This window comes from Bos grunniens, chromosome X, assembly GCF_055505025.1.
Source record: "Bos grunniens cultivar Pamir isolate PY7600 chromosome X, Bosgru_T2T1.0, whole genome shotgun sequence".
In the NCBI taxonomy this organism is placed as follows: Eukaryota; Metazoa; Chordata; class Mammalia; order Artiodactyla; family Bovidae; genus Bos; species Bos grunniens.
The window spans coordinates 92,909,703-92,921,173 of NC_141194.1; the positions used below are offsets into that span (position 1 = coordinate 92,909,703).

The 11,471-nt window shown below is 43.7% G+C and overlaps 1 long non-coding RNA gene across 1 annotated transcript; it reads left to right on the top strand.

Annotated features, from left to right (window-relative positions):
* Positions 1 to 3,126: 3,126 nt before the first annotated feature.
* Positions 3,127 to 6,650, top strand: LOC147340919 (uncharacterized). Its single transcript, XR_015159217.1, has 2 exons — positions 3,127 to 3,283; positions 4,459 to 6,650. It is a non-coding gene; the product is annotated as an uncharacterized LOC147340919 (long non-coding RNA).
* The last annotated feature ends 4,821 nt before the right edge of the window (positions 6,651 to 11,471 follow it).

The window sequence follows — 11,471 nt, forward strand, 5'->3', positions numbered from 1 at the left end:
TGAAGTATACATTATACCAAGCATTACTATAAGGATATGTTAATGAACAAATAAACAAAGATTCCCGCCCTCCAGGAATTTATATTTTTCCACCAGAAGGAGATGGCCAAATTAGAAAAAGAGCATATAAATAAAATGTATTGTATTCTGAAAAGTTTTAAACAACTGGGAAGAGAATAAGAAACCAACAGTGGAATCAGGATTTCAGGGAGAAAGTGAAAGTGAAAGTTGCTCAGTTGTGTGCGACTCTCCGTGACCCCATGGACTACACAGTCCATGGAATTCTCCAGGCCAGAATGCAGGAGTGGGCAGCCTTTCCCTTCTCCAGGGGATCCTCTTAACCCAGGGATCGAACCCAGGTCTCCCACATTGTTGGGCAGATTCTTTAGCGGCTGAGCCACAAGGAAAGCCCAAGAATACTGGACTGGGTAGCCTATCCCTTCTCCAGTGGATCTTCCCAACCCAGGAATCGAACCAAGGTCTCCCACATTGCAGGCTGAGAAGGTTGGACACAAATACCCTGAATGCCCCTTGCTATTAAAGGGGCGGCAGTTTTCTCCTTCCCCAGAGAAGGGCATGGCCTCTCACTCCAGCTGTCTTGCCTGGAGAATCCCCTGGACAGAGGGACCTGATGGGCTTCACAGTTCATGGGGTCACAAAGAGTCGGACAAGACTGAAGCAACTTAGAATGCATGCAGTTTTCTCCTTTATGCTGCTTTTGTCAAATGTCAATGTCACTGCTATGCTGGCTTTACTGCACAGAGGCCAGAATACATTCTTCCCTATCTGGTGTGGACTCAACACCTTATGTACCGTAGGAGAGCCCTGTGGACACTAAAGTTTGATGGCTTTTTTCATCAAGTGCTAAGTCGCCCACCAGGCCCCTCGTCCATGGGATTCTCCAGGCAAGAATACTGGACTGAAAAACAAAAACAAAGGATACTGGAGTGGGTTGCCGTGACCTCCTCCAGGGGATCGTCCTGACCCAGGGATCGAACCTGGACCCTGACATCTCCTGCATTGGCAGGCGGGTTCTTTACCACTAGCGCCACCCGAGAAGCTTCTTTTTCGTTAAGGGGCCAATTGTTTTTAAGTTCAGTCTCTGTTGCAAAGCCCATCGATGTGGACATCAGTTCTCTGAGTTTGAGCCCTGGCCTGGCAGAAACCCTGGCCAGGCGGTATCTAGGCCACACAGAGAGACCTTGTGCCCAGCTTTCCACCCAAGGGGTTCTAGAGCCGAGGCGCTGGCGCCTGAGGGGAACCTTCTCACCCATAAGCCTCTCTGCTATGTGGGCGGGTCTAGAACTTGGCCCCGCCTCCCGGTACCTAGCTGATTGAGTGAGTGGGTGGCATGTGACCTGAGCTACACCAATCCAAGTGCTCTTCTGGCGAGGACCCGTTAGGACGCCAGTAGCCTCCAGCGCTGCGGCTTGTTGGCAGCGGCCTGTGGAGAGGGAGGGACGCGCTGCCACTGCTCGGGTCTTGGCCGTCTCAACTGTTTTCCGACTCTTCTTCCAGTCAGGTATCTCAACGGTATTCTTTCTACAAACTCTGTCTCTACTGATATAAATGAAATTACCTAGGACCAAAGTTTCGGGATTAATAAGAAAGGCAATGGATTGAATTGCTCGCCGGCCAACTCTCCTGTCCACCCTCTGAGTAACCCTCTTTCCTCACCTGTGATTAGCTTCAATTTTGTGGTTAATCATTTCTTGCTCTCTTTAAAATCCCTCGATCCAAAAAAAATGAAATAAAATCCCTCGATCATGTTGCGCTCCTCTAAAAAAATCATATTTGTTTGCATCTAATTATTTTTGTGGTTCGTATTGATAATGCCCAGAAATCGAACCCAGGTCTCCTTGATTGTAGGCAGATTCTTTACCGTCTGAGCCACCAGGAGCAGATAAATATTCATCTACACCTTGGAAATGGTTGCACTTTCCTTTATATTAATGGGCCCTCTAGACAGGACATGACAATCCACTCCAGTATTCTTGCCGGGAGAATCCCATGGACAGAGGAGCCTGGCAGGCTACAGTCCATGGAAGCACAAAGAGTCAGACATGACTGAGAAACTAACACTCTCACTTTCAAACCACTTTGAAATAGTTTTTTAATGGATCACGAGACACGAACATTTATCCATCTTTATATCCATCCTCCTAACCGTATTTCAATTGGTTAAACTAAAATTACCTTACTAAAAGGTAAGATTTATAGTATAACCGTGGGGCTTCCCCTGTGGCTCAGCTGGTAAAGGCCCCACCTGCCAATGCAGGGAACCTAAGAGACTTGAGTTTGATCCCTGGGTCAAGAAGATCCCGTGGAGGAGGACATGGAAACCCACTCCAGCATTCTTCCCTGGACAATGCCCTGGACAGAGGGACCTGATGGGCTACAGTTCATGGGGTCACAAAGAGTCGGACAAGACTGAAGCAACTTAGAATGCATGCAGTTTTCTCCTTTATGCTGCTTTTGTCAAATGTCAATGTCACTGCTTTGCTGGCTTTACTGCACAGAGGCCAGGATACTTTCTTCCCTATCTGGTGTGGACTCAACACCTTATTTACCATAGGAGAGCCCTGTGGACACTAAAGTTTGATGGCTTTTTTCATCAAGTGCTAAGTCGCCCACCAGGCCCCTCGTCCATGGGATTCTCCAGGCAAGAATGCTGGACTGAAAAACAAACAAAAACAAAGGATACTGGAGTGGGTTGCCGTGACCTCCTCCAGGGGATCGTCCTGACCCAGGGATCGAACCTGGACCCTGACATCTCCTGCATTGGCAGGCGGGTTCTTTACCACTAGCGCCACCCGAGAAGCCTCTTTTTCGTTAAGGGGCCAATTGTTTTTAAGTTCAGTCTCTGTTGCAAAGCCCATCGATGTGGACATCAGTTCTCTGAGTTTGAGTCCTGGCCTGGCAGAAACCCTGACCAGGCGGTATCTAGGCCACACAGAGAGACCTTGTGCCCAGCTTTCCACCCAAGGGGTTCTAGAGCCGAGGCGCTGGCGCCTGAGGGGAACCTTCTCACCCATAAGCCTCTCTGCTATGTGGGCGGGTCTAGAACTTGGCCCCGCCTCCCGGTACCTAGCTGATTGAGTGAGTGGGTGGCATGTGACCTGAGCTACACCAATCCAAGTGCTCTTCTGGCGAGGACCCGTTAGGACGCCAGTAGCCTCCAGCGCTGCGGCTTGTTGGCAGCGGCCTGTGGAGAGGGAGGGACGCGCTGCCACTGCTCGGGTCTTGGACGTCTCGACTGTTTTCCGACTCTTCTTCCAGTCAGGTATCTCAACAGTATTCTTTCTACAAACTCTGTCTCTACTGATATAAATGAAATTACCTAGGACCAAAGTTTCGGGATTAGTAAGAAAGGCAATGGATTGAATTGCTCGCCGGCCAACTCTCCTGTCCACCCTCTGAGTAACCCTCTTTCCTCACCTGTGATTAGCTTCAATTTTGTGGTTAATCATTTCTTGCTCTCTTTAAAATCCCTCGATCCAATAAAATAAAATAAAATCCCTCGATCGTGTTGCGCTCCTCTAAAAAAATCGTATTTGTTTGCATCTAATTATTTTTGTGGTTCGTATTGATAATGCCCAGAAATCGAACCCAGGTCTCCTTGATTGTAGGCAGATTCTTTACCGTCTGAGCCACCAGGAGCAGATAAATATTCATCTACACCTTGGAAATGGTTGCACTTTCCTTTATATTAATGGGCCCTCTAGACAGGACATGACAATCCACTCCAATATTCTTGCCGGGAGAATCCCATGGACAGAGGAGCCTGGCAGGCTACAGTCCATGGAAGCACAAAGAGTCAGACATGACTGAGAAACTAACACTCTCACTTTCAAACCACTTTGAAATAGTTTTTTAATGGATCACGAGGCACGGACATTTATCCATCTTTATATCCATCCTCCTGACCGTATTTCAATTGGTTGAACTATTACTAAAAGGTAAGATTTATAGTATAACCGTGGGGCTTCCCCTGTGGCTCAGCTGGTAAAGGCCCCACCTGCCAGCGCAGGAAACCTAAGAGACTTGGGTTTGATCCCTGGGTCAGGAAGATCCGGTGGAGGAGGACATGGAAACCCACTCCAGCATTCTTCCCTGGAGAATCCAGTGGACAGAAGAACCTGGTAGCTTACAGTCCATAGGGTGGCAAAGAGTCGGACCATACTGAAGCAATTTATCACACAGATATCGTTATGTTTCCTTTTAGCAGTGAGTGAATCTGTCAAAAAATGTTTTTTTGAAGTAACTTTAGACCTAACAAAAGTTTGCAAAAAACAGTATAGAAAACCTTCATCCAGATTTCCCTAATGTTAACATCTTCCATAGGCATATAAAAATTATGAAAATTGAAAATTAATATTGATGCAGTACTATTAACTAATTTACATACTTTATTTGAATTCTATCATTTATCCCGGTAATCTCCTTTTTCTGTCCCAGCGTCCCATTCCGGATACCACATTTGGCCATCATTTCTCTTTAGTCTCCCCCACGCTGAGAATTCCTCAAGCTTTCTGGGTCTTTCCCAACGGTGACAGTTTTGGAGATACTGCTCAGGTATTTTATACAATGTCTGTCAGTTTGGGTTTGTCTGGTGTTTTCTTAGGATTAGATGAAAGTTACACATTTTTGGCAATAATACCTGTTTTATTTCCTCTCCTTCGTTCTAATGGTGATGGAGTGATTTCTACCATAGGGATCTGGGGGTGGCTGCTGAACATACACACCTGACACTGGACAGGTGCTACCCACAGCAGCTTCTCAGTACTGTTCACTCACTGCCTGAGGGAAGAGGATACTACTGGCTAGGTCGAGCCTCAGGGGAGTCATGCTCCGGAAGAGAATGAACAAGCAGGGCTGTGGGAGGTTACCTGTGGTAACAAGAGATGGTGGTGACCCTTGGTTCTCAAGGAAGGATGTGATTAGCTTGTTTGAATACTTCTGTGGACTGGTGGGGAACCAAAACCTGATAGGGGCAAGCAGACCCTGTCGCCGGTTCCTATGATAAGGCTGCTCTTGGGCTAGGGGAATTCTTGCTCGGAGCCAAAAAGAGGGATAGGATTCTTCTCAGACTTTTATTCACTGCTTTTAAAATTCATCTGTTGATTTGGCCTACAACAAATATGACTAAAAGGTGACTTTCTGTTTCCTTATTCCTACCATATTTGTTCGTTGGAATTCTGTAGAGCTGTCTTTTCTCCCTCATATTTTTATAAATTTTCAAATTACAAAATTTTATAGAATGCATTTCTAATTACCAAATCAAATAAGTAATCAAATTCTTTATGTCAATATTGAGTCGTGAATAACTTTGTTATATTCTGACTTATAATCAAATTATATCATTATTTAGTTTCTTGCATTTTTCCGGCTTTGGTGATTAGGAACTCCTTCTTGTGGGGTGTGTGTTCTTTGAGCATGACATGGTTCTTTTCTGTGTACTTCCTTGCTGGCATCATAAGGTATTCCTGTTCATCTTGTGTTTTTCTTTCCCCACCATGACCCTGAAATCAGAACACTTCTGCCAAAACCCATGTTTCCTTTCGTTGGAAAATGACATTTAGTAACTGATATCTCCCTGCATGTTCATTGCTGCTACTGGGGTTTCCTTGCAGCTAGGTCTTCCTTTTCCATTGGTAAATGAAGGAAATATATTGTCTGTATATACTTATGCTCCCAGATACATTGGAATTTCTCTAGATATTTCTGTAGATAGTGAAAGCCAGGAGCTCACACTGGTACTTCTTTTTTTTAAATTAATTAATTAATTAATTTTAACTGGAGGATAATGAGTTTACAATATTGTGATGGTTTATGCGATACATCAACCATCCACTCTAGTCTTTTTTGTAACCTCTTTGTCTCACCTGGCTCTCCTTATCTTCAGTATCTACTTATTTGTTCACACCTGATTATACATGATGTAGTTACAGAAATGCTACCAAATGGTTAGATAGTATGACCGACCTAATGGACATGAATTTGAGCAAACTCTAGGAGATAGTGAAGGATGGGGAGACCTGGTGTGCTACAGAGACAGGGATCGCAAAAAGTCGGGTACAACTTAATGACTGAACACAAAACACGCACCTGTTGGAAGCAGTTCTGATGACTTGTGTTTGTGTACACTTGTTTATATCTTAAGCCTCAAAGGATGCAATCAAAGTACTGTTTGCCCAAGTTGCTTAGCTTAGCTATTTTCCTCCTCACTCCTTCTCTTGTGGTTAAGACATTCATTTGTAATATATTTAGGCTAATTTGTTGGTGTTTCTAATTTGAGTTTGCCCTCTCCCCCCATATCCTAGTTCATTTTAATGTTTCACTTAATCTTGGGGTATGTGAAACACTACTGTGATTCAGACTCAGGGCTACACAAACACACATACTGTAGGAGTATGATTCTTTCCCCATGTCTTCCACCCCCTTCGCATTCCCCATTTCTTTTCCACAATCCCCCTCTAGATAACCAATCTGGTTATCTGGTTGAATCTTTCCTGTATGTACTCTACACGAATGAATAGATACATATGGGTTTTCTTATGTTCCATTGATTATTAAATGAAAGATAGCATTTTCTAAAGCTTCTTTGCACTTTTCCTTTTTCAATAAACAGCATTTCATTAAAAAAAAAACTCCTTATTCTGTACTCCTTCATTCTTTTTTATAGCTACATTAGATTACACTGGCTTCTATAGGGGCATTTCCGGAGAAGGCAATGGCAACCCACTCCAGCACTCTTGTCTGGCAAATCCCATGGACCGAGGAGCCTGGTGGGCTGCGGTCCCTGGGGTCCCTAGGAGTCGGACACGGCTGAGTGACTTCACTTTCACTTTTCACTGTCATGCCTTGTAGAAGGAAATGGCAACCCACTCCAGTGTTCTTGCCTGGAGAATCCCAGGGACCGGGGACCCTGGTGGGCTGCCGTCTTTGGGGTGGCACAGAGTCGGACACGACTGAAGTGACTTAGCAGCAGCAGCAGCAGCAGCAGCATAAGGGCATTTCAGTTGTTTTCAACATTTCGTAATGATTAATACAAACAATGCTGCAGTGAATAACCCTGTGTACACGCATTTTTGTGTTGGTGGTAATGTCTCTTCCAGTTTCATTTCCAGCAATAGGATTGTTGGCCCAAATGTTAAATGCATCTGTAGTTATGTTGTGTTATGGCTGAGCCACTTTCACCTTCACTTCAGTTCAGTTCAGTCGCTCAGTCGTGTCCAGCTCTTTGCGACCCCATGAACCGCAGCACGCCAGGCCTCCCTGTCCGTCACCAACTCCCGGAGTTCACTCAGACTCACGTCCATCGAGTCAGAGATGCCATCCAGCCATCTCATCCTCTGTCGTCCCCTTCTCCTCCTGCCCCCAATCCCTCCCAGCATCAGAGTCTTTTCCAATGAGTCCACTCTTCGCAACTTGCCATACATTAACAAAAAATCTTTTTAGTCACATAGAATGTTCTTTTCTTTAATCACCTCTGGAAGTTTCAGTCACAGTTAGAAAGCCTTTCCCAATGCTGATATTGAAGAAAAATTCTGCCATATTTTCTTCAAGGTTTTGTTATGGTTGCATTTTTTTGTTTAGATTCCTAAACCCATTTACAGTTTATTTTTGTGGATGGTATGTCATGGATCTGCACTGATTTTTTTTTTTTAATGTCTCAATTGTTCCAGCCTCATTTATTGAATGTTCATCTTTGCCTCAGTGATTTTACATGCCTTTGGATCATATACTAAAATCCCCAACTATAATTGGTGTTATTCTGAGATTTTTATTCTATGCCACTGGCCTATTAGTCTATTCCTGTACTGGTACCCAAGTGGTATAAATTTAGAGCTTTATAGTGTGCTTTTATGTCTGATATGATTACTATTCACTCATGCTGCTGCTGCTGCTGCTAAGTGGCTTCAGTCGTGTCCGACTCCGTGTGACCCCATGGACTGCAGCCCACCAGGCTTCTCCGTCCATGGGATTGTCCAGGCAAGGAACACTGGAGTGGGTTGCCATTTCCTTCTCCAATGCATGAAAGTGGAAAGTGAAAGTGAAGTTGCTCAGTCCTGTCTTGACTCTTAGCGACCCCATGGACTGCAGCCTACCAGGATGCCTACCATCCATGGGATTTTCCGGGCAACAGTACTGGAGTGGGGTGCCATTGCCTTCTCCCTATTCACTCATAGGGTTTCCTTTTTTACTTGTATCCTGGCTATTCTTGCATGTTTGTTTTTTTTTTTTTTAATATGAACTAAATTATCCATTGGTCTAACTCCATGCAAATGTTCGCCGATATTTTTGACATTATATTCAATGTATACATAACTTTAGAGGGAATCAATATCTTTTTAGTGCTGAGTTATTCTATCTAAGGTCTTTGAAAATCTTCCTACTTATTCAAGTTTCCTTCTATGTTGTTCAAGAGTGTTTACAAATTATCCTTGTATAGATGCTCTCATTAAGTTTATTTCTATACGCTTACTCTTTGTTATTGCCATTGTATATGGGATTTTCTCTCCTAAACATGTCCTCCAGCTGTGTGTGTGTGTGTGTGTATGTAAAACAAAGACTAATAATATTTGTATGTAACTTTATATCCTACTACCTTGCTGAATTCTCTTTGTTTTAGTTAATTTGTCATGGTTTCTATAAGACTCTTCAGGTGTGCGATGATATCACCTGGACATAGAGGTGGCTTTACATCTTCTTATCCATTCTTAAAAATCTTATTGGTTTCTCTAGTCAACTGACTAGTGCTTGCTGTTGAAGACTGAACAGGAGTGATATAGTGGGCATACTTTTGTTATTCCTGACCTTATTGGAAAACCTCTGGTACTCCCCCACTAAATAAAGTATTTGCATGAGGAACTACTTATATAGCTCTTATCATGTTAATAATGCACCCCTGATTCCTATTTCTTCAGTTTTCTCTTTTTTAACATGAATGCCTATTGAAGTTTCCCAAAGATTGGTTTGGCATCTGTGATGATAGTCATATGATTATTGTTCAGTTGCTGTTGTCACGTCTGACTCTTTGCAACCCAGGCTCCTCTGTCCTCCCCTATCTCCCAGAGTTTGCTCAGATTCATGTGTATTGAGTCAGTGATGCTGTCTAACCATCTCATTCTCTGCTGCTCCCTACTCCTTTCGACTTCAATCTCTCCCAACATCAGGGTCTTTGTCTTTAAATATGTTACCGTGGTGAATGATATGAATGAAATTCCTAATACAGAGCCAGCCTTGTATTAATGGAATAAGTCCCACTTTATCACAGTATCAGATCAGATCAGATCAGTCGCTCAGTCGTGTCCGACTCTTTGCGACCCCGTGAATCGAGGCACGCCAGGCCTCCCTGTCCATCACCAACTCCCGGAGTTCACCGAGACTCACGTCCATCGAGTCAGTGATGCCCTCCAGCCATCTCATCCTCTGTCGTCCCCTTCTCCTCCTGCCCCCAGTCCCTCCCAGCACCAGAGTCTTTTCCAATGAGTCAACTCTTCGCATGAGGTGGCCAAAGTACTGGAGTTTCAGCTTTAGCATCATTCCTTCCAAAGAAATGCCAGGGCTGATCTCCTCCACAATGGACTGGTTGGATCTCCTTGCAGTCCAAGGGACTCTCAAGAGTCTTCTCCAACACCAGAGTTCAAAAGCATCAATTCTTCGGCGCCCAGCCTTCTTCACAGTCCAACTCTCACATCCATACATGACCACAGGAAAAACCATAGCCTTGACTAGAGGAACCTTTGTTGGCAAAGTAATGTCTCTGTACTACTTTCTAAATGTATTGTTGGATGTTTGCTAATATTCTATTCAGAGTTTTGGTATCTATGTTTATGTGTTAGTATCCTACTTGCTTCCTAAAAGAAATTAGGGACGTTTCCTTGCTTTCAAATGTTCTTAAACAAGTCACAAAGCTTTGGGACTATTTGCTCTTTGATGGTTTACTAGAATTCACCAATAAATATATCTGAGCAAGGTGCTTCTTGGGTGTAATTCTTGTAATAACTGTATTCATTTCTTCTGTGAAAATTGGCTCATTTAAACTTTCTAACACTAGATTTAAACTTTCGAAGCAAAGGAGAAAAGAAAAGATATAAGCGTCTGAATGCAGAGTTCCAAAGAAGAGCAAGAAGAGGTAAGAAAGCCTTCTTCAGTGATCAATGCAAAGAAATAGAGGAAAACAACAGAATGGGAAAGACTAGAGATCTCGTCAAGAAAATTAGAGGTACTAAGGGAACATCTCGTGCAAAGATGGGCTCGATAAAGGACAGAAATGGTATGGACCTAACAGAAGCAGAAGATACTAAGAAGAGATGGCAAGAATACACAGAAGAACTGTACAAGAAAGATCTTCACGAGCAAGATAATCACGACGGTGATTATCTAGGTGATAATCTAGGTGATATCTATCTAGGTGATAATCTAGGTGATCACTCACCTAGAGCCAGGTATCCTGGAATGTGAAATCAAGTGGGCCTTAGAAAGCATCACCAGGAACAAAGCTGGTGGGCGTGATGGAATTGCAGTTGAGCTATTTCAAATCCTGAAAGATGATGCTGTGGAAGTGCTGCACTCAATATGCCAGCAAATTTGGAAAACTCAGCAGTGGCCACAGGACTGGAAAAGGTCAGTTTTCATTCCAATCCCAAAGAAAGGCAACTCCAAAGAATGTTCAAACTACTGCATAACTGCACTCATCTCACACGCTAGTAAAGTAATGGTCAAAATTCTCCAAGCCAGGCTTCAGCAATACGTGAACGGTGAACTTCCAGATGTTCAAGCTGGTTTTAGAAAAGGCAGAGGAACCAGAGACCAAATTGCCAACATCTGCTGGATCATGGAAAAAGCAAGAGAGTTCCAGGAAAACATCTATTTCTGCTTTATTGACTATGCCAAAGCCTTTGACTGTGTGGATCACAATCAACTGTGGAAAATTCTTCAAGAGATGGGAATACCAGACCACCTGACCTGCCTCTTGAGAAACCTGTATGCAGGTCAGAAAGCAACAGTTAGAACTGGACATGGAACAACAGACTGTTTCCAAATAGGAAAAGGAGTACGGCAAGGCTGTATATTGTCACCGTGCTTGTTCAACTTATATGCAGAGTACATCTTGAGAAACGCTGGGCTGGAGGAAGCACAAGCTGGAATCAAGATTACCGGGAGAAATATCAATAACGTCAGATATGCAGATGACACCACCCTTATGGCAGAAAGTGAAAAAGAACTAAAGAGCCTCTTGATGAAAGTGAAAGAGGAGAGCGAAAACGTTGGCTTAAAGAAAGCTCAACATTCAGAAAACGACGATCATGGCATCTGGTCTCATCCATGGCAAATAGATGGGGAAACAGTGGAAATAGTGGCTGACTTTGTTTTTCTGGGCTCCAAAATCACTGCAGATGGTGACTGCAGCCATGAAATTAAAAGACGCTGACTCCTTGGAAGGAAAGTTATGACCAACCTAG